The sequence below is a fragment of the Macrotis lagotis genome, chromosome 6, assembly GCF_037893015.1.
Source record: "Macrotis lagotis isolate mMagLag1 chromosome 6, bilby.v1.9.chrom.fasta, whole genome shotgun sequence".
In the NCBI taxonomy this organism is placed as follows: Eukaryota; Metazoa; Chordata; class Mammalia; order Peramelemorphia; family Peramelidae; genus Macrotis; species Macrotis lagotis.
The window spans coordinates 51,058,948-51,083,993 of NC_133663.1; the positions used below are offsets into that span (position 1 = coordinate 51,058,948).

At 33.3% G+C, this 25,046-nt stretch overlaps 1 pseudogene; it reads right to left on the minus strand.

The window, feature by feature from the left end:
- The window catches only part of LOC141492115 (nucleophosmin-like), a 62,053-nt pseudogene that overhangs the window by 26,834 nt on the left and 10,173 nt on the right, over positions 1 to 25,046 (minus strand).

Consider the following 25,046-nt stretch of genomic DNA (forward strand, 5'->3'; position numbering starts at 1 on the left):
ATTTGTAGGACATCCTAAGGTGCAGACAACACAAGCATGTTATCAATTTCTTATACTTCAGTAACTAGAGTATTAGAGCAGTAATAGCTTAAAATTAATAAATGTTTAGCATGAATTCATTCATTGAATCACAGATTTAGGGATAAAAGAAACCTAAAAAGTCATCAATTCCAATTCACTTATTTTACAGATAAAGAAACAGAGGTTCGGATATAATATATTATTTGTTCAGGATCATACAGAAATTACGTGAATGAACCAGGATTAGATTATAGGTCTTGATGAATGCAAGTCCAGTGCTCTGTAAACTATAACAGCATCTCAAATAATTTCCAATTTGATAAAAAACAGACTTTTCATGAAAAACAGCCACAAAGGAGAGATGAGAACTTGAAGTGAACAGCCTCCTCAATATTATCATGTTGAACAGCCCAGGTTATATGTAACTTTCTTGGAAATATAAAGATGAAGTTTCTTTAATATTCCATCTTGATAATGGGAGTTAGAGTAAGACTTAAAAGTTTTGTAAAAAAAACATTTAGGAGTATGACTATAACAAACTGAATCATTCATCTCAAAAGTACCCATTCATACAGAGAAATCTGCACCTGGAGATTAAATTCACACTTCTTTTGTTAAAAATAATACAATCATCAATGAGGGAATAATAAATAACAATAATAAAACAATAATATGGTCTAAAATTATTAAATTTTAATGGAGCACAATTGGACAGAAATAGATTAAGGAGAAAAGAAAAAAGAAGCATCATTCATGTTGAAAATATGAAGACTTTACTAGCTTTTTACTAAAACTATATATCTTAATTATTTATACCAGGAATTGGTGGATCCTCATGCTTTTGCTGATTTTTTAAATAAATCTTACAAGTAAAAATCTAGATGAATTTGGGCATTTATGCAGGTTTATCTATGCCTTTAAATGGCATTATATTTGAGAAACAGAACAGACAGTTGTCAGAGAGAGACAGAGAGATATAGAGAGATATAGAAAGAGAAAGAAAGAAAGAAACAGAGATAGAGAATATGATGACAGTGTTTTTGTAATGCTGATATATCCAGTGCAGGAGAAATGCAAGTATCACCCTTCTGTAAAGGTTATCAGTTAAAAATCATTTAATTTTTATGTCTTCATTCTATACTTTGTTGTTATAAAAATATGGACTGAATCTTCAATTGTTCTTTAAAACCAAAAAGAATTAAAAGTGGAGATTTTGAAAAGAAGACCATAAAAACAAATATTTAAAAAGCAAAAATAACAGTAAATAAAAACAAAAATAAACATTTTTAATAGTTCAGTACTTATTAAATTAAGTATATTTATATGGTTTGTGTAGAAGCTTTTCAAATTTGTATAATCAAAATTCTTTAATTTTTGTTATTGCATTGAAACTCCTTGAGATGACATTTCCTAGGAGAAATGAAGATATACCTTTATGCCTAATAAGTATCATACCTTTTATTATCTCAAATATTAATTCTACCTATTTTTCTAGTTTTTCTTTGCTGGTTCATTGAGGTTCTATTTCCTTAGGAGAAGAGCAATTTTCTCAGGATTAAATCATCACTAGGATCACTGAAAGGTATAGCCAAGATATGAGTAGAGAGTAAAGTGAAATTTCACTGAAGTTACCTAAGTGTCTCTGTTGTGGGTGATTCACCAGTCATGACTGAAAGGCCAAGAGACATAATATCTGCTGTGAAATAAATCAAAAATTAAAAAAAATGAAATTCTCCAAAGAATTGTTTATCTAATGCCTAATCACCTATAGCTGAAACCAGGATCTAACTCAGATATTCATGTACCAAATGCCCAATTCATGGTAAAAACAGATCTCCATAAATAATCCTTATTGGTATACACACACATTATATGTCTGTTTGCGTGTGTGTGTGTGTGTGTGTGTGTGTGTGTGTGTGCGTGTGTGCTGCAGCTCAAAAGATTGTCCAATGAACTGCCTAAATCTCAAATTCTAGGCTGTTCCAGATGTACCATCTTCGCAATTAATTCTATTATAATAACCACCTCTACTTATGCTTCCTTAAATTCAATTCCCTGTCTTACTTCTGATGATATTGTATTTAGAAGACCAAGGTTACTTTACTACTTTTAGTATCAATTGTATATGCTAACTCTTGTGCTACTTACAGATGCATCTAAAATTCCAAGAATAATATATACTTATTTCTCCTTTCTTCCACATTGATTGATCCCATGAATCAGAGTAGAAGGAAGAAATTTTACATGAGGAATATACCCATGTCTATTTTTTCTTGTCGTTGACTCATGCCATAGTGATCATCTGACCCAAAATATGGCAGCTCCTGCTAAGTTAGAAAGACTAAAATAGGCTGCTCATTGGAGAATGCATATGTTATGTGAAAAAAGAGGTGAAACTTAGAGGATTAACATCAGAAAATTGACCCCCTTGTTAATGATATTTTTGTTTATGAGAACCCCCAAAAAGAAAAAAAAATACATTACTCCTCATTCTCCTTCTTTTGCTACAGCAGACATGGAGAAAAGGAAGCAGATGGTACTTAGAAGTACACTATTTTGGCAGCCTAAAAACATTAAGTTAACAATTCATCATTTAAATGTGAAACTTACCTAATGACAAATGAGTTGGTATACTACTGAACCACATCTGCATTGACATTCTCATTATAAGATGAAGCCGGAAGGCATGAAGAAGTTATGGATAAATGGAAACTTGGCACACTGTTTCTCCTCTGAGAGGATAATAATTGAGTTGGCAGAAAAGAGCATCAAAAGGCACCAAGAAATATTTACTGGGACACTTGGTCATCTTGTTTTACAGGGCTCCTGAGGAATATGGAAAGAGTAGGATTCAGGTAATTGCAACTTAATCACCAACATGTGTTGCAGAGGATGGAGAAGTTGAAGATAATGATCCAAAGAACTAGATGAGACCATTTTGTAAAAGGTTATGTTTATGAAAATGTAATCATCATTTGTAATTCAAATATTTTGATATAAAAATAGGGGACCAATTTTATAGCAAATTTGTCAACTGCTATTATTTATAATCTTTCATTTTTCCAAAATCAACATATATTTTCATGCTGGGTAACTTCTGTGTGAAGGCAGACACAGGGAAAAATGGCAAAAAATACATGGGGGATTATAGGATTTTTAAATGAATGAAGTCAGTGATGTAAATTGATTTGATTGAATACTCTGAATGCTTCCTTCAAAAGTGAAGTCAAAAGGTTTAGTGACTAGCATTGAACATCACTCCCCATCCATAAGAAGTGAAATTGATTATCCACAGCATTATTAGGTGATGGGAAATTAGTACAATTTTAGAATTCTCAGGTCAAGGCCAGTGGTGTATTCACTGAATGTATTTTTTGATCTCTTTTAGAGAATCTTAAAAATTATTTTAATTAGCACATGGATGGTATGAATGGAAATGCTGTCACCTTGTAGAAAAACTTTAAAAACAGTACTTTCCTTCTTTTTTGGAATAATATTTCACTTTTCCTTTTGCTTTTTCATTTACTGAGCAAATGTCAATTGATATCATCTAAAGCTACACTTCTAATGGGTAAGAATAAAACAAAGGACCATGTGGCACTCACTCTAAGGTCACTTGTCCACTCACACTAACAAGTAGTATTCCAATAAGGACAGAAACTTCTTTTTCTCAGGAGCAACCCTGATAATTTCCAACTTCTAACTCTGTAGTTCCTGACCACCCAATCTGTTGTATATCCCTATTCCAGTCAGAGTTGATTTCAATTATAAAAGAGTTAGACTGACATTATAAAGCAAAAAGAGAAGTTACTCAAAAAAATATTCTCCATGCCAAATCATAGTCTCTCATTGCTTACAGGACATTACTGGCAAAAATGAACTCTCAAATGTATTCAGAGATACATATAGAGAATATATGTGGTTAGTAGTCCTCGAAGATCTTTTTTTTCCCCCTATTAATACATTTGGAAAAATGTACTTAACTTAGGTCTAGTACTCTTTCAAGTTCTGAAGTACGGTGCCTGGTAGATTCCAAAGTCAATTTTGTAAAATTTTTCTCTAATTGATTTGCATATTACTAAAATATTCTTGTTTAAGAGTACTACCATGTCCCCCCATGAGAAATAAAGTAATAGAAAGAAAAAAATTGTGTTTCAGACTTGTGTTCTGATACCATCAGCTCTGTCACAGGTGGATCACTTTCTTTCATAAGTCCATCATAGAACTTCCATAGTTTTTTACACAGTAGCTGCTGCTGATTGTAATTATTCCTCCCCTCTACCATCTATTATATTTTCTCTCTCCTTTCACCCAAAATCACCTCAATAACTATTTATTAAGCACTTGTTTAAGTAATGTCATATAATGAGCTAAGTGCTGAGAACAGAAGTAAAAATTTGCCCTCAAGCAACTTACATTCTAATAGAAGAAACTAACATGTAAAAATAAAGTCAAATGGCATCAGCAGTACAACCTATAAAACCATGGAAAATGTTTTTTTTTTTTTTTTTTTTTTTTTTTTTCTGGGCACTCTGCCTAAAGAGGACATTATGGGAGAAACTAGTCAAACAAAGAGACTATCTTCAGGAGCTAGAAGGTTTTTCCACTGTGTGAAATTCTGGGATAAAGTGAATTTCCAGGAAGGGATTTTTGGATCAATTTAGAAAACTATCTGGAAAGATTATGGTTGCATCTTGTAGAGGAATGAGAGCCAGTAATGATTCTGCTATCTTTGAGAAAATATCTTTTCACCTCATATTCCTATCTCTTCTTGTGATTAAATACTAACATTCTTAGAGCCTTTGTGACTGATGCTGGCTGTTGTAGGGACCTATGATGGCTGTGATTTTTCTTCGTTTCACCAATTACCTGGACATTCCTATTTCAGGGTACTCATTGACTCTGATCAGCAAAGAATCACCACTCAAGAAAAAGAAGCCATTTTCCTTCCCCAGTCCTGGAACTTTTAACAGTCATTCTTATTTTATTTTTATCTTATTGTATTTTTTTTAGTTTTTTTTTTTTTTTTTTTTGCAAGGCAATGGAGTTAAGTGGCTTGCCCAAGACCACACAGCTAGGTAATTATTAAGTGTCTGAAGCTGGATTTTCACTCAGGTACTCCTGACTCCAGCACCAATGCTCTACCCAGTGCACCACCTAGCTACTCCATAGCAGTCATTCTTACTCCAAAATAAGGGGGAAACATGTCAGATGCATGGAACATTTGTGCTTTCAACACTGCCATAGATTCTACCAAATCATTAGAACTAGTGGTTTTAAAACCAAGTCAAAACTCATTTATTAGGTTGTGTATTGTATGACAGAGAAGAGAATTCATCATATTGTACTAACCCTGCCTCATAGCAACCCAAAGGACTTTGAAAGGGCAATTGTTTGAGCAGCAGGCAGAAACTAGCCATGTTTAAATAGCCACATCAGCCAGCAGAAGTTACAAAGCTAAGCATACTCCCAGTCCAGACCCTCATTGGTGGGCCCTCTTCCCCCAACAATTATCTCTTCTCTGGCCCATATCAAGGCTTGCTCATCTTGAGATTGGGAGTTAGAGGCCCAACACCTGATCACATATATCTGAATTATTATTTTCCCTTTTAAATTAGTGAAGTTCAAATGAATAAAGATTAACTTTAACAATTATATTAATTTACGTTGAATGAACAAAAGAGTGATGCCGTTATTTCATTGAAAGTGGGTGGTAAGGGTTTGGGAGGAGGTAAATAGTGGCTATAACTAATATAATAACCAATACCCAGGAAAGTCATTTAATTTCTTTAAGGCTCAAACAACGCCTTAGGAATTACAGAACAAGTCATAAAATGGGCCACACTCTTCCTTAGTAAAGGAAATTTTCTACCTGTCTTTCTATTAAAATATTCCCCGGAACAAGTTGCCCCCTGCCATCTTCTTTCAATTGACATCATCTTTTCCTGGAATCCAATTAACGAGCAAATGCAGGTTCTGCTTCTCTCCCCTAAACACAGACCGAATGACTTCCCTGCAGTTGACTATCTCGTAAGACACAGCTTTACTGCCGTGTTAAAATATGTGACAAATGGTCAGGGAGCAATTTTGTATTTGCCAGTGTACCACAAATTCATGCAAAACAGTTCTTTCCTGGAACTAATAGAGATGCAAGCCAGAGTTCAAGTGTTTGGGGGGGCCAAGGGGGATTCATTGGAAATAGCTTCAAATAAATTAATCAACAGGATAGAAAGTAATTGTAGGCCCAGGCTGATTTGAACCTGCTCTCACAGATGGTCATAATAAGAAGCAGGTTCCTGGTTTTAGAAATGTGAGGCTTTTATGAATATTTCTAATGTTGCCCTTCAATCATACATTTGGGGAGTTTCAAATAAAATGTTTCCCCCTTTCCCCCAAAAAACCCACTTGATTTTTAAATAGAAAAAATGAAAATCAGCAATTGGAGGGGGCATGCTTAAAGTTGTGTGTCACCTTTTTAAAAAATTCTTAAATTAACTGTTCAGTAACAGGTTCATCAGTTTGCTTCAATTGATGTAGGGAGATTTAATTTTATTAAAATGCCGATTTAAATGACATCACTTACAAGAAAATTTATATCTGGTTTCTGTTTGCAAGTGCAGTAATGATACTGGCACAAGCTATTTCCTAGGATTAATGATCAGATGGGAACTGATATTATGACTCTGTGCTACAACCATTATTTTTCAAATAATGGAGCCTTTTTGTATACTCCCTGTTTGGTGAGCCTCATTCTAAGTGCATGTGTCAGAAATTAACTGGATTATTGAAAATAAGATAATTACTCATTGTGTTTTCAAATAATAGCCTATGGTTTTCTGAACAGTGCCCCTCACTACATTTACCACTCTGACCAAACTTATTCAATATCTATTTAAATGTACAAATTAATGCAAGCATATAATTTGTGACCTGTAATTGACTGATATTGCTTTACTGTATAGAATTAAGAATATCCTTAATAGTCCCCTGATGGATAGAGAATATTTTTTCAATAATCTGATAAAATGGTCAAGTATACATGTTTCTGATTCTTCTTGTGTGCTGTTCCTTTTATTCCAGGTCTTCACACACACACACACACACACACACACACACACACACACGTGCACTTGCAAGCACGCATGTACACATGTGCACACAGACACATAGGCTATAGATATAGAAAGAGGTCTATAATCACATGTATGTATATATAAATATTTATATATCATTACCTGTATAAACATACATGTATATTTAGATTCATTTTCCTGACAAAAATACTTCCTCCATTAAGAGAGATTTCTTATTAGTGTTTATACCAATCCCTAGGAATTTTTAAAATAACCAAGTCTGTGCTAGTCACTTTGCTAAGCTACAAAGACAAAAGTGAAATCAATTCCTTACCTCAAGCAGTTTATAGTTCCATGTAGGAGACAACAAGGCAAAAATATTTGTGAACTTTTATGGCAAAAATAATCTGTCTAATAATGATAACAAGTTCTTATTTTGTTCTAAGGTAGTATACTAAGTGCTTTATAATTTTTATCACATATGATCATCACAACCACTCCTGGAGATAGATGCCATCATCGTCCCCATTTTATAGTTGAGGAAACTGAGGCAGACAGTGAAGTGACTTGTCCAAGATAACCCAGCTAATAAATGTCTAAACAACAGATTTTGTCTGTGTTCTTCCTGACCCCAGGTCTAATGTTCTATCTACCTCACTGTCCCAGATGTGAACTTAGCAAGTCTACACTTGGACAGCAGATGGATAGAATTGAATGTGAAGAGGATCTGGCTCCAGCTCCCATACTGGAAGCTGGTGGGATAACTCATCCATCTTAAAACCATTATCCCTCCCTCCCCAGACTTTGTGCTCCCACTAGCAAAGTCTTTGAGTTCCAGGGTAAAGATTTCATGGAAGTCCTTTACTTCCACCTTCCTTTATTGTTATTTTCTATCTTTCTGGAACCTAGATGTTATAGGAGAGTATGTATTATGGAGTCATGAAAACCTCATCACATACTGTGAAACCCCCTGGATGTGTCTCTTTATTTTTCAGCCTCAGTTTCTTCATCTGTATTTTAAGGAGAATAGCCCATGTTTCTCAAGGTTGTTTGATGCTCAAATTACATATGGTAATGAATGTACTTTGCAGACCTTAGATGAATATCAGGAACTATTGGAAAATAAAATTTGAGACAGGAGACTATGGTCTTGTATTAAGGCTGACAATGTGTTACTGCCTAAAGCTTTTTTGGAACTGAGTCAGATGTCCAATTTCTGCATCTGATATGAGCTAGCTTTGTGACCAAGGGGGAGTTGCAGTCATAGCTTCCTCATTTGCAAAATGGTGATAATAAAATTTGCACTACCTTCCTCAGAAGGTTGATGTGAAGGAAATACTTTTTAAACTTGGAAGTGCATGATATAAGCCATTAGCATTACTGAAAAACTCACTTACTCAGAAGCTGATTTTTGTAAAAGATAAAAATAGCTTCTGCTTTCCAATACCACCCCTACAAACTTCAAGTTAAAGGAAATCTTGATGGAATCTTATTGCTACATGTGATATGACCTGGCCTCATGTTTAATGCTAACCTAACTTCTTGGAACACCAGTAGAAATTCCTTTAATGTCACCTGTGGGAACTTGGACAACTGATTTAACTTTCTTAGTCCTAAGTTTCTTCATCTGTAAAAGTAACATCAATAAAAAAATGATAAAGAGGGCACATAAGACACATTTATGAAATGTTGGGAGACACTGATAGTTAAGTATCATGTAATGGCTAATGCTCCAAGAAAGGAGATTGATAAGTGGTAAGATGGTCAAACAGGAAGAGATCAAAGTCACAAAAGACAGTAATTTTAAGTCTAGTTTTCTGATCATTATTATAAGCTGAGATTTTTTTTAACAGTATATAATTTCCTCAACTTACATGTAAAAATTTTTTCAAAGCTCATTTTAAATAATTGAGTCCAAATTTCTTCTCTCTTCCACCCGCCTCATTGAGAATTTGATACAGGTAAAACACATGTAGTTAGTTATATAAAATATATTTCCATATTAGTCTTATTATAGAAGAAAATATAAACCAAAATTAAAACTCAAGAAAAATACCTATACATGTATGTTTTAATTTATATTGAGACTCAAATCAGTTCTTTCTCTGGGGATGGATACTATTTTTCATTATAATTCCTTTAGAGTTGTCTTAAATGGTTGTATTGCTGAGAATAGCTTTCATCTTACAATATTGCTATTACTATGTACAATGTTTTCCTGGTTCTGATCTTTTCATCTTGCATCAGTTCATTTAAATCTTTTTAGATTTTTCCTTGGAGCTTCTAACTCACCATATCACCACCACCACCACATACTACAAATTGTTTAACCACTGCAATTGATAGGCATCCCCTCAGTTTCTGATTCTTCGCTACCAGAAAAGAGTTGCTATAAATGTTTGGGCATAGTTCCCAACTGTCCTATATAATGATTGAATCAGTTCATAACTCTGCAATAGCTATGCTGTGATGTTCATTAGAGGCTGCTTATAATTGAAACGAGAAAATGCTTACTGGAAAGATGGACATTCTGTCACTATTGTCCCTAGCTCCTGGGCAGGTGTTATATACAATTGTTTTCTTTTGATGCCCCTAACATTTAGGTATGTATTGTGGGTTTTCACCATTCAAAATGAACAATTGGCAGCTGGAAGTCCACAGGGATTAGTTCCAAGTAGAAGGACTCACTGTCATTTCTATTAATGATATGGAACTTGCTTACATACTTAACCCCTTTTTCTTTACTTATTTCAGTAAAAGAATAGAATGAGGCACATATGTCTGTGGTAACACTTAGATCTCACATAAAAGAACAGCACATCTTCGAAGAAAAAAAAAACTTTCTTGATATCCATTTTTAATATACAGACTTTTCCCTGGGGATTTTCTGGGCCCTTTTGTAAAACTGTACGTCAATATTTATAAAAGCTCAAACTGAAGCAGTATTCTTTCTATTCATTATAAAATAGGTATGTGACCAACATGCCATTATTCATATGGAAGTAATGGCTAGAAATACAGACAGCTACCATTCACCAGCTCCTGTGTAGGAGCTAGCTCCTAAACTGCCTCCTTCAACTCCTTTCAGTTGCTAAATAGCAAGTAATTTCATGGGAAATGATGAGGAAGATGTTTTCCACTGGGAGGATCCTAGCAGTCTAGTCTTGGAAAAGAAGGCTTTCCTGACTAATTCTAATGTACAAGAGAGAGAAACACTGATGTAAGGGGATTGCTGCTTGGGCCCTATCAATAATGGAGGCAGATTTTAAGCTTCACTGTATTTGTTCTTATTTTAATTGAAAGATATTTTAGATAGTTAAACCCTTGAAAGTTCTGAAAGGTCAGCTAAGGGAGCCACCAGCTTGGCAGTCTTGGAAAAGGACCTCATTTGCAGTTTTGCAGATAGACAGACAAATAATCGACAGTACACTAAGGAAGCTAACATAGTAGACTAATGTAACTTGGAAATTGTGACAAGTTTTGGTCCATTCCTTATAGGAACTGAGATAAAAACAAAGGAATTGACTGAGTTGAAATGTTTGTAACTCCCTTTCTTGTTAATCGTTTCTCTTAAATATTTCATTACAAAAGTTAACTAAATAAAATTATTGATATGTTTAATTTTTGCTTTATTTTTAAATTTATAAATATATTTCTCCTCCATCTCTACCATACATATTTTATATAGATTTTTTTTGAAAAAATAATTCAGCAAAACTGGCATATCACTCAATTCTTTTTTTTTTAATTTATTTATTTGGTTTTTGCAAAGCAATGAGTTTAAGTGACTTGCCTACAGTCACACAGCTGGGTAATTATTAAGTTTCTGAGGCTGGATTTAAACTCAGGACCTCCTAGCTCTGGCTCTTACATTTTTGCAATGTAAATACAAAATGGAGAGATGTATGTGTGTGTCTTCTGAAGATTTTTGGAACACGTTAAGAATTATCTGCAGGGGCTTCTAGGTGGCGTGATGGATAGAGCACCAGCTCTGGAGTCAGGAGTAGTTGAGTTCAAATTTGGCCTCAGACACTTAATAATAATAATTACCTAGCTGTGTGACCTTGGGCAAGTCACTTAACCCTATTGCCTTGAAAAAAACAACAAAAAAAGAATTGTCTGCAAATAAGAGCAACATTTCATGCAAGGTGATTTATTTAGGGGATTTTTGTTTGGTAGGGTTTTTTGTTTTATTTATTTGTTTACTTTTATCCATAGGCACATGTATATTTTTAAGTTACAAAATTTCCTTACACTCTTCTTCCCACCTCCTGGCCTCAGCAGCAAATAGTCATGTTAGTATTGTGCATATATATTTTTGATAAACATGTTTATAGATTAGTTATTATCAGTAGGAGGAATTAGGATTAATGGGAAAATATATGTAAGATACTTTTTAATAAAGTTTCATCAGATTCTGAAGGGTTGATTTTTTGGAGGGGGTGGGTATTTTGTTTTGTTTTGATTTTCTTGCTCTGGATAGCTATAACATTGTCCACAACCAGTCTAATACAGTTGTCTTAGCTCTCTGAACTAGTTTTTTTTTTTAATTCTCATAGTTGGAAAAATTCTAATGGTGGATCGAACAATTTGAACATAGAAAAAGTGTTTGATCAAATGGACAAATATTTGAGTTGATTCTTATTCCTATTAGTGATTTACTTGAGTAGAAGAATATATAATCCTTGGTTTATGGATGAGCAGTTAATAAATGGGATTTTGGTTTTAGTATGAAAATAGTCTGTTTCTAAAACAAAGAATGATAGGGTTTAAGTTTTAATCAGAAGCTATTTCTATTGCATTCACTAAATTTCATTCATGCTATCAATCTCTCAATCTCATTCACCATATACTTTGCCCGGAGGTGCCTTGGGAGATAGTAATGGACCAGTCATAAATTGAATAGGATTTTTCAATTGTTGTAGAAAAGTGTTAGTGATTGTTGTGAAAATAAAACTCTTAGATCCTTGTGTGCCTGCATCTCTCCTGTCTAGAATTTATTCTCATTATTTGGTTCTTTTCCATTAAAATTTTAGTATTAAAAGTACATAGATTTATAGTGTGTGGATGCTAGTGCCTACAGTCCACCTTAATATTGCTTGTTGGTTGATTGATTGTTTAGAGTTTGAAGGGGTCTTACAAGGCATTTAGTTCTAGCCTCTCATTTCAGAGATCAGAAAACTAAGATTCGATGAAGTTCACTAATTGGCCAATTCCCAAAGAGAGAAAAAGACAAAAGTTGCCTATGGACTCAGGTCCCTTCCCACTATATTTATCAGTCAATTAATCAGTGAGCAAGTATTGATTAAATAATTACAGCGTGGACAGCTAGGCGGCGCAGTGGATAAAGCACTGGCCTCTGGAGTCAGGAGTACCTGGGTTCAAATCTGGTCTCAGACACTTAATAATAACTTAGCTGTGTGGCCTTGGGCAAGCCACTTAACCCTGTTTGCCTAGGAAAACCTAAAAAAATACAGCAGAAAGAACTAGAATAATGGCTAGGAATACAATGAAAAGCAAAAGAATAACCAGTGTCTTCAAGGAGCTCATATTTTCATGGGGGTGACAACATACAATGACTATGAATATAAAAAAGAATAAATTGGAGACAATTTCACTCAAGGTACTAAGAGCTTGCTGAACTAGGAAAATTTAATTTGAGTATAGTCTTGAAGGAAATAAGAGGAGCCTATACTCAAATGAGGAAGATAATCATTCCAAGGATTGGGGGGGGGGGCAGGGAATAATGAAAGTGCCTGTAGTTGAGAGGTGCGTATTTGTATATGAGAAATACAAGTGGACCAGTCTCAATCTCATTGGATCACAGTTGGATCATAGACTACATAGTCGAGAGTCATGGGTAGTGAATAGGTAGGAAGGCAGTAAGGTTTAAAATGCTTTAAATACCAAACAGAATTTTTATTTTATCTTTAAGATAACATGGAGACATTGGAATTTATGAAGTAGGGTAGGTGACATGATCAGATCTGTTCTTTACACAAATACCTTGGTATCAGAGTGAAGAATAATAATGTTTGTCCTTCGTTTTCATAGAAGTTCATGACATCAGGGAGGTGATACCATGATAAGCATGTGGATTGGATTTGGGTGAGGTGAGATTGTGCAAAGTCACCAGCCTCCCTTTCTCCTCCAGGGCCATCTGGGTCCAGTGGCCAAATATTAATCAGGACAACTAAAGATGACCCTAGATTCAGGACAATCAGGGTTAAGTGATTTGCCCAAGGTCACCTCACTAGGAAATGGCAAGTGTCTGAGGTCATACTCCTGACTCTAAGGTCAGTGCTCTAGTGAAGAATAGATTATACTGGAGATAGATTGAGATTGCAGAACAGTTATAACGCTATCTCAACAGCCTAAGTGAGAGATTATGAAAACCCATAGGGGCAATGGCAGTGAAGAGTAGGAAACATATATTACAGATGTTGTAAAAAATTAAAAATAACAAGATTTGACAATGGAAGTGCATGGATAGATCCAAACTTTGGTTCCCAAGTAGAATTCATAAATTTATATACAATGCATAAATAATTTAAAAGACCTCCTAAAGATGAACTATGATTTCATTCTTCCTTTTTAATCTCTCTCTATATACTCAACATATTTTTGAAAAGTAGAAACTTGGCATGATTTTAGAGATACCAGATGTTTATATCTATAGTCAAAAATCACTTTCTAAAGTGTTCCAGGGGGCAACAAATCTATTTATGCCACAATTGATTCATTGGTAGATATATTCTATTTACCATTTGCCTGATTCTAGGGGATTTCAGGAGAATTGCCTCAGGAAGACAACATGCATTACAGTTAAGTAGCTGATTCTTTTTCCCTAGCTACTCCTCAATTCTTCCCACTATCTCTCAGTTTTTCCTTCCTCTCCTGCCTGTTTCCTCCCACAATCAGCCCATCTGTTTCCTTCCACAATTCTGTCAGCCCACCACCCCAAATTTTAATTCAACCCTTGCTTTTAATGCCAGTTCACAAAAAAGGAATTGTAGTTGATTTATCTTACACTGATGACTCAGTAGAGGATTTTCCTGTACTGGAACCTCTATCAAGGAGATAGGAAACAAAATATGGACTTGTGCTCATTTTTAGCTTCCAGGATTTAGTTCTAAGTGAATTAAAAGGTGCTCAAAACTTATTTAGGTGCAAAGATGTGATAATCACATTCTTTATTCTAAATTCAAGGCTTTTTCCTGTGAGGTGACAGTACTGCAGTCCTTCTGATGACCAATTAAGTACTCCTCATAAAAAAATAAAAAACTACAGCTGATTCAGTGAGGGAATATGATTATTATAACATCTGGTTAAGGACTGATAAGGTTATCAAACAGCAAACTAAATCTTGAAAATCAGCCGTGTTTTATTACTTGACTTGTTCAACTCTCTTGCAACTATTAATTCTGTAAGATATACACTGGATGAGTCAGCTCCGAACAGAGGGAAAAAATCACACCCTACAATTATGGTTCATCACAGCCATGGCTCCAAGCAAGTTAAGATAGCATTGAAACGTAAATTAAAATCTTCACACATTGCAATGAGCTCTGTATTAGGCAGGAACTCACAGGAGACTGTTCTAGAATTGTCTCCTTATAGACCACCTGAAATAGTACCTTGACTTGTTAGGTATTTGGTGTATATCTTTCTTAAAGCCATATGAAAGGATTTAATTCCTTTATTTTTGAATTTCTCTATCATTTGCTTCTGGAAATAACTTGCAAAAAAACATGATATAAAATTGATACAGTTTGGGATGAGAACTTGAGAAACAGCATTTCATAGTGGATAAAAGGACTGGCAGTGGCATTATTCATGTCATTCATCCTTTTATTCATTCATGGAAAGTTGACTAAACTGACTAAGGGTCAGATACTAAGTAACTTGCAATTTAACATAACCAACAATAAAATTGCCTTCCAGCAAAAGAAGCTTATATTAAACCAGGAGGGAGGGTAATGACATGTACATTAAGAAGCAAATATAGAATATAAACAAAGTAGTAACACAGTTATTTGGTGGAGATGGGAATAGTATCGTAGGGATATGGCATAAGATTCATGTCAAAGGTTCATCAAGAGTTAAATTTTGAAGGAAATTAGAGATTTTTAAGAGTCAGATTTGAAAACTATGTACATTATAATCATTGAATTCAGTCTTTTCAAAACCATAAAATTGAATATTGTATACAAGAAATACATTGGCCAGTTTGACCAGGGCATTGAATATATGGAAATCTATAATAATTCTCGAAAAGTAATCTGTGGGGTCAGATAGGTGACACAGTGGATAGAGCATCAACTCTGGAATCAGAAGTGTCAAATGCAACTTTGAATTTGACACTTCCCAGCTGTATGTATGTGACCTTGGACAAGTCACTTAAACCCAGTTGCATCATTCCAAAGCAAACAAATAAAGCAAAAGAAAGAAAGAAAAGTAGATTGTAGTAATATTATATAGGTCTATGAATACCAAATAGAGAAGTTAAGAATAATGTTCAAGTTCTGTCTCTGATATACAGGGCTTATATGTCCCTGTCTTAACTCCTTAAAAGCTTATTGCTTCAGGCAACTTTGTAAGACTGATAAAGTATAGTTCCTCAACTATGGCATTTTCTACTTCTGCATTTCTCATGAATTACTAGGTTCATTTTTTTAAAGGACAAAACATAACAAAGAATAGAAAAGAGAGAGAGAGTAGATGTCACCAGACACAAAATATTTAATTTTTATGATAGAGACTTGAATTTGTCTTTAAGTTATAGCTGGCATAGTTTTAAACAAAAAAAAATTGTAAATTAGATCATAGGAACTCATTCTTCTTAAAATTAAAATAAGGAAAGAAATATGGTACCAGTTCTTTTACTTTCAGTTTCTGAATCCAATGAGCATTTATAAAATGTCCACTGGCTTTTAGGCATTGTTCCTACAAAGATAAAATTGGAATTTTCCTTTCCCTTTTGGAGTGTTTATTCTATAGTCATCATCCTAAGCATACAGGAGTCAATGTATGCAAATATGTAGATGGGGTATCAAAGAAATCCAAAGTAGATTATTGGGGGAAGGACACATAATAATAGAAGTCTTCTTGTTAAAGAGTCAGCGAGCAGAAATTTAGAGATTTTAAGGAAAATAGACAACTAGAATTTGGACATCCGAAACAAACTATAGCTAGCATTTATTGTAGGTGATCTCTAGAAAGGCAATAAGTTATAACATACCTTTTTAGGATTTTCTTTGAACTAATTAAATTCTCTAATGAGAACTTTTAAGTGAAGGCTTTATGTATTGGGAGGTAAAATAAAAACTGTTTTTGAAAGTGGTCATGAAAAACCTGAATTGACATTCCATTATAAAAAATTGAGGGCCAACATGATATTCATGTTTATCCATAGGGCTAAGATAATATGTCTAAGGCTATTTCATGTATGAGCATCACATGTACCTACAAGAAGAACATGTATTTTTTCCTTCAAATAAAATTAAAACTTTGTATCTTTTCAAACACTAGAATGTGTATAAGTTTGAGAGCTCAGTTTCATGCACCATATAGCCTGGAAAACTATTGGATCCTAAAATGTTAAAATTAATATTAACAAATGATAGTATCACCATAAAAAGAACAGTGATGTGGTGCTTATAGGATGTCTAATCTTAAAGTGAATTATACCCCATAACCTTCCAAAAATACTAGGTAATAAAATATGTGTGAAAGCATATTTAAAAAAATGATCACAACATAGGTTAAGACTATTCAATTAAGTCTTCAACACCTGAAGAAATGAACCTTTTCAGTAGGATTTTAATTGGAGTCAGGCATTTGTTCTGAATATAGTACGTTAATTGCAGTATTATGAAACCACTCCTAAAAAGACAATTAAATGAATATTATTATTTATTTGCTTTTTTGTTTGTTTTCTTTTTTCTGTCATTTGTTTCACTATCTCCACTTTATAGTAAAACCTTCTTTCTGATCACAAAACCAAAATAAAATTATTAAGCAAAAATATTTAATAAACATCAAAGATCATACCTGAGAATATATGTATATTTCTGTTTTAGGAATTCCCTCCTCTGTGATGTGATGGGGCAGATGATTCATTGTCTCTGTCTGAGGATCTTCATTGGTTTTTTAGATAATCAGAGGTTTGGTTTTTTTTTTTTAGGAATTTTTTGTTTATGATTTTGTTTGTGTTTGTGTTTGTTTGTGTTTGTGTTTGTGTGTGTGTGTGTGTGTGTGAGAGAGAGAGAGAGAGAGAGAGAGAGAGAGAGAGAGAGAGAGAGAGAGCTTGTGACTTTCTTAGTTCTACTAATTATTATTTATATTTATAATAATTATTTACACAGTTCTTTGAATTTTTCATGTTAATGTTGTCTTAAAGATAATGTTCCATTACATTCACATGCCATCTTTTTCAACCACCGTTTAGTCAATGAGCACCAACAGTTTCCAGTCTTCCCTATCCCTAGGATACTGCTATGTTGGAGTTTGTTTCTGCTTTTAATTTCTTTTAACTAACTATTTGCTTTGAAATGTGATAATTACCTTGAAGGATGTGTGCAGTTTGGACTTAATTTACTCTGTAAGTTCAAATTATTTTATAGAACAATTGAATGGTTTTCCAGTTCCATCCAAAGAGTACTGAGCCTATCTTTTCATTGGTCCGCTAATACTGAGTATTTCCATTTAGCAGTTTTTAAGATGTGAGCTGAAATCTCAGAGTTGTTTTAATTTGCATTTTTCTTAATATAAATCATTATAGACGTTTTTCATATGATCTTTCATAATTTGTCATATTACTTTGGAAAGGATTTATCCATATAATATATTCAGAGTTTGCTGGCCCTAATACTATTCTTTATCCTTTCACTATCTCATTTTTTCTCTTGTCCCATACAACATTTGTATTTTGATACAGAAGTTCTGAAACTTAATTGAGATGATTCAAAGAATTAAGTGGGGCTTTTTTCATTTCCACTGTTGCGTTACTACTACTGATTCCATGTTTTTCCTTATGTTATATTAAATAGTTATAAAGAGGAGTGCATTTTGGGTCTTCCTATGGTTTCTTGTTTTGGCGGCTTCAGTTTCTTTCATAGCCTCATATTCTTTTATTCTTCTAGCATAAGGTCACTCTGATTCTTGAGCTTCAAATTACTCTGAGCAAGTTTTCCCCTAGGATAAAATTAAAATTGAGTACCTCAAATTGCAATAGCAATTACAGAGACAAGATCATCCCAGGAGTTCAGTACCTGGACTTTAGAGTTGAGGGGGATAGGATCTAATGGAGACCAAGTTCAGGAGACCCTTTGGAGTGCTAGGTTGATAAGCTAGACATTAATAATTTCTTAAGTAAGAATTAACTTTCAACAGGTTTTAATCACTTTTTGTCTTCCTATCTTTGATTACTTTTATACTTTTAAAGATTATTTACATTTATTTCTTTTTGACAGAGACAAAGCAGTACCTAGGACACCATCTTTGACAAATCTTATATACTAACCTTATCTTTATGCTATTTCATGTTGAATATAGCAAGTTTCATCTTCCATAGAAACTCAGCTCATACATTGTTCCTCATGGTTATCATTAAGCTTGGAATGTTCTATAGTAAGGTCTCTGTCCCTGAGCTGTATAACAATTTTGACAGTAAGTTGGTGAAAGATAAGTAAATAAATCATATATATATATATAGATATATATATATATATATATATATCCCCAAATAAGATAATATAGCTAACAATAAAGGAAAATTAAGAAAAAAGCTCTGAAAACAAATTAATAAGAAACATAGTGAGGATATAAATAAATTCAAAGGGGGTGGCTAGGTGACACAGTGGATAGAGGACCAGCCCTGGAGTCAGGAGTACCTGAGTTCAAATCCAGCCTCAGACACTTAATAATTACCTAGCTGTGTGGCCTTGGGCAAGCCACTTAACCCCTTTTGCCTTGCAAAAACCTAAAAAAATTAAAAAAATAAAAATATATAAATTCAAAAAGATAAAATTATAAAAAAGTAAAAAATAAATAAAAATATATAAATTCAAACCCTCAGTTTTTCTTAAGTCAGTTTCAAAGAAATATGATTAGAAAGTATGACTAGATAACAGTTTATGTGAATTTAGAGCTTGCTTTATAAATTTGAAATTCCAGCCAAAAATCTGAATTAGTCTTTGACTACATTTAGAAAATAGTTCAGTGCTAAAGTGAAGGTACTAATAGATTATGTTTCCTTTGTCAAGCCACATCTGATCATTTCTTAGTCAGTCAGGCAATTAATATTTTTCAAAAATTTAGCTATTAAAATACTGGGGAAAATAAAGACAAAAAGTGATCTATGCACTTAATGACTTTACCTTATAAAAAGGAGACAATGTATAATAATAGAACACCTAAATATCATCTTATAGGGATGATACTAACCAAAAAAGACCTTTTTATCTGAAAGTAGAATTTGAGTTATCTTTTAGGAAAGCTAGAAAAAATCAGATTGTGCAAATAATGAGAGAGAACTTCCCAGGTCTTCCCAGTTATAGCCATGAGATGAAGTTTAACATGGGAGTCATTAGTTTATCCAGTGTGTCTGTATTATAGATCATGGAAAGGAGTAAAGTAGAACTTCAGAGAGGTAAGAAGGGCCCAGGTTGTGAAGCGATTCAAACAATAAATAGACCATGTGTTTTCGACCCAGGAGGAAAGAGGAAGGAAGGTAGCTCTGTGATCTGTGACTGTGTCTTTGCTTGGATGCAGTAGGGAGGGGAGTGGCGTGATCAGACCTGAACATTAAGAAATTCATTTTGGCAGCTGAGTAGACAAAGGATTGGAGTGGGAAGACTTGAAGGAGGGAGACCAACAGTTCAAGGCTAAGGGGTTCACATCGTGAATGGAGAGAAGGCTTTCATCAGAGATGTTGTAAAGGTAGAATAAGCAGGATTGGGTGATGGTGGGGAGTGTGAAAGAGGCTTTCAAGAATGACCAAGGTTGCCAGACTAAGTGACTGGTCTGGAAGTTAGGGAAAGTCGAAGGTTTGGAATATGAAAATAGCATAGCCTTCTTTGTACTCAGTAATGGGAATTTTTTTTTAAGTCAAACGCTGCTTTCCCCCCCTTTTTTACATTCTAATGGTAAATGCATTAAATCCTTGGTGCCCTATTTTTAAGAGAACATTGATAAAACACAGTGTTCAATAACAGCCCGTGTATTGAAAGGACTTGAGATCTTATCATATAAGGATTAGTAGCAGGTTCTAGAGATTTTAGTCTGAAAATGAAAAAACTTAAAAGGGACAAAATAGGTCTAATCAACTTTTAGATAAGTTGTCATATAAAAAGAGGAAAAAGTGGATCTGCTTTTTCCCAAAGGTAGAGATAATAACAGTGAGAATAAATAGCATCTATGAAGAGTTAGGCTTGTTATAATGAAAATTTTCCTTATCATTAGAGCAAATGAACTTAGAATGGGCTTGCACACTAGAGTTCTTTTTATCAAAAACTGTTGGGAAAGAATACATAGCTGGGTATCTTTCCATTAGGCAACCTCTGAGGTCCTATAAGATACTGTTTTTTCTTTCTTTCTTTCTTTCTTTTCATCCATGTGCACATGCATATTTCCAAGTTACAAAAGTTCCTCTACCCTCCCTTCCCATTCCCCTCCCCTCAGCAGGGAGCAGTCAGGTTAGCATTTTGCATGCATATTTTGTTAAACATGTTTACAAATGAGTAATTTTTTGCATGAGAAATTAGGATTAAAAGAGATACATAAGAGATAATCTTTTTTAAAGTGCTCCCTTCAGATACTGTGATCCTATATGTAGGAGGAATCTTGAAATTACATTTACTATCATATCATTCCCCATCAGTTAATACTGTGATTCAGACTTGAAAGAAGCATTAATAATACAAGACTTGTATTGAGATAATCCCTGTCTTTAGTCTTAAAGGCTGATGAAAATTCAATGAACTCTCTAAATACTATTAAGTTATTCTTAAATGTTTCATTGATGCGATGAAATGGGGCATAACAGTGATCAGTGATGTAATAATTAAGACTGAAACATGTTTACTGCTAATTCAAGTTATTCTTTTGGAAAATTTTGAAAAGTTTTAAAATAATTGAAAAGGAAAATGCCACAGAGTTTTAGTCTAATACTCAATAGCACAGTTGCTTATTACTTTACCATAGCTGAAGCTTTTCCTTTACAGGAAAAATTAGATTTCAATTAAGGTGCATATCAGGGGAAATGTGTTATCTTGTTCTGTCTGCATTATCTATCTATCTATCCATATATCTATCTATCTATCTATCTATCCATATATCTATCTAACTATCTATCTATCTATCTATCTATCTATCTATCTATCTATCTATCTATCTATCTATCTATCCATCTATCTCTGTCATTCAATTGATTAACCTACCTAGTTATTTAAATGAAATATGATGTGTTCTATTTAGAACTTATCCCTCAAGGATTAAAAAAGAAAATATACCTTCAGTTTCAAATTCCAAATTCACCATGTTGCAAAAAAATAAAAATAAAAGGCATCAAACATATGTCTTCTCAACATTTTTTTCTGAAGTCAGCTCCTTCAGTATTTCTTATAACAAAATATTTTCCCATCACAATCATATGCCACAAGTTTTTTAGCAATTCCACAATTGATGTATTTTTTTCTCAATTTCTAATTCTTTGCTATAACAAAAAGAGCTACTGTAACTTTTATATACCTCTCTCTTTTTTCCCCTTTTTCTTTCATCTCTCTGGAGTGTAGAACTATTAGGAGCATCTCAAGCTCAAAGGATATGTAGAGTTTTATAGCCTTTAAGACATGTTCCAAGTAGTTCTTCAGAATTCTGGGATTAATTAAGAGATTTTACCAACAATGAATTAATAAATCGATTTTCCATATCACCACCAATAGTTATCATTTTTTTCTTTTCTGTCATGTTAACCAATCTATGAGGTAGGACTACAGAGTTGCTTATTAAGCATATTTTTGTATATGATTTAGAACTATTTAATCATATTATTTATAGCTTTGATTTCTTCTTGATTCAGAGATGTTTTAAACTTTTGCTGTGTCAGGAGATCTACTATTAAGATTAGAGTTCTCCCTCCAGACCATGTCTCTTAAGTAAATTCAAGGCCATTGCCTGATGGATTGTCAGTGAGACCCATTTGGAGATGTATTGAGTTGTAAGAGGTGGAACAGAAGAAGGAAGAAGAAACATCAAATGAAAACTAAGTTGAGAGTTAATATATTTATTTTATCAAAGCAAATTCAACAAAAACATCTAGGATTCACAAATGGCAGATCAGAAGAATCTTCTTACTGAACTGGAGAATCAAAACATTTCCAAATAATTCTAAAACTTCTAAAGCCAAGCTACCAAAACACATTTCTGCCTCAAGATCCCTTTTATAAATTTTCTTGCTGACTGCCAATCCAGAGATTGTGAAAGGAAGGTTTCCAGGAAGAGGAAAAAAGCCCAAAACTAAATCATTAATTTTTAATTCTGCATGGTTCTAAATATTTTCTAAAATTTACTTATACATCAAAGTAAAATGTTTTTTCCTTGCCACTTCTTTGGCTTAATGCCTCCCTTTGAGGCCAAGAAGAAGAAGAAGAAGAAGAAGAAGAAGAAGAAGAAGAAGAAGAAGAAGAAGAAGAAGAAGAAGAAGAATTCACCCTTCTAATCATGCTACCAATTGGGTCTTCAAATATTAACCCCAGGCTTAAAAGTGTCCGTGATGGTTACTCTTATTAGAGCTTATGTAGGTCTGTTATGATTAATCAAGTGGGTAAATTGACTTGAGAGAGCTCCACAGATGGAACTGTTGTGGAGGATTGAGTTTACTCAGAAAAATTGAAAGTTATTGTTTTCCCATCACTTTCTGTATCGCCATTATTTAATGGATTTCAGGAAATCACTGCAATAGGTTCCCTGAGATTTTATTTAAAAGAGATGATAGAATAGTGGATATTCATTTAGCACCTTTGAAATTTAAAAAAATATATTATATATATATATATATATATATATATACATACATACATACATTTATTTATTTGCAGATACAGGATGTACATATATATATATATAAGTATATATATATATATATATATATATATATATATGCAACAGTCATAATACATATATACCATATGTAAATGTCTACATAAAATTTTATTTAATTCTCACCCAAATCTTTGAAAATAAATGCTACTATTATGTCCATTTTATACATGATGAAATTGTGGATCAAAAGATTAAAGTGATTTTCTGTGGCTCTCCCATATAGTGACTAAGGCACAATTTAAACTAAGGTTTTTATTATTCCAAGCCTAGTCCTCTATCTACATGATTAGATGATGTATATTGAGGGAATATATAGAATGACAACAGAGTGGCAGCTGAAATTGACTTCATCCAGTCATACACTCATTAAATTTTAAAGTATCAGCAACACAGATCATTTTATAAAATATTTATAAAAAAACTTTCCAAATCATTTGACATGTCTTATTCTCATAAATACATGAAATAAGGAAATGGAAAATGACATATTAAAATGTAGTATGCAAAGTATAAAATAACATATAAAGAAAAATGAAGATTAGGTTACCGTGAGTAAAATATGCAAACTATAAATATATAGATATAGGTAGATAAATATATATGTCTGGATATTAATCCACAATCTTCCAGACATTATTAAGCAATAGATACAAATTAGGTCAATCTTTGGAATTAAATATTACCATAAATAATATTTTAATATAAGTAAATGGTAACAGAATATTTATATTCTTCCTCTTACATTCCTCTTCTACCAAAACAAACAATTTTCCCACCATTTACTATTTTTTAAAATTTCATCACATCAAAATCAACTTATACTCCCACTCTCTTTCTATGTATGTTTCCTTTACCTGCCCTAATAGAGATACAATTCTCAAGAGTATCAGTATCATCTTTACATGTAGAGATGTTATTGAATAACATCTTCATTTATTTGGTTGGTTTCTTTCCTGTTTAACTTTTCATACTTCTTCCAAGTCTTATATTTAAAGATTGAATTTTCTTTTTAGTTCTGGTTGATTCAACAGGGAAGTTTCGCAGTCCCTTATTTTATTTATTTTCTATATTTTCCCCAGAAAATTTATGCTCAATTTTCTTGGGAAGTTGATTATTAGCTGTAAACTAAGCTTCTTTACCTCTTGGTGTGTTATATTCTGAGGCCTCTGATCTTTTAAAAAAAATAATTGTTTTTCATTTTTGCAAGGCAATGGGATTAAAGTGGCTTGCCCAAGGCCACACAGCTAGGTAATTATTAAGTATCTGAGGTCAAATTTGAACTCAGGTACTCCTGACTCCAGGGTCAGTGCCACCTAGCTGCCTCTCCGATCTTTTAGTTTAAGAAGCTGTTTAGCCCTGTATAGTCCTGACTGTTACTCCTGGGTTTAAATTATTTTTTCTTTCTGCTTGTAGTATTTTCTCTTTCACCTGATAATTCTGGAATTTTCCTTCAATATTCCTCAGAGGTTTCATTTTGAAATCTCTTGCAGGAAACAATTGATGTATTCTTTTGATGAATATTTTAAACTCTGGTTGTAGGATATCAGGGCCATTTGCTGTAATAATTCTTGAAAGAAGCTATCCAGGCACTTTGATTGATTATGGTTTTCAGATAGTCTAATAATTCTAAATTATCTCTCCTGGATTGATTTGTCAAGGCAGTTGCTTTTCTCTTCAAATTGTGCATTTTATATGTTCTACTTTTTCATTCTTTTGATTTTAACTGATTCTTGTTGTCTCAATGAGACATTACTTTCTTCTTGCTCAATTATAGTTTTTAAGAAATTATTTTCTTCAGTTAGCTTTTATATCTTCTTTTCCATTTAGACAATTTAACTTTTTTAAGGA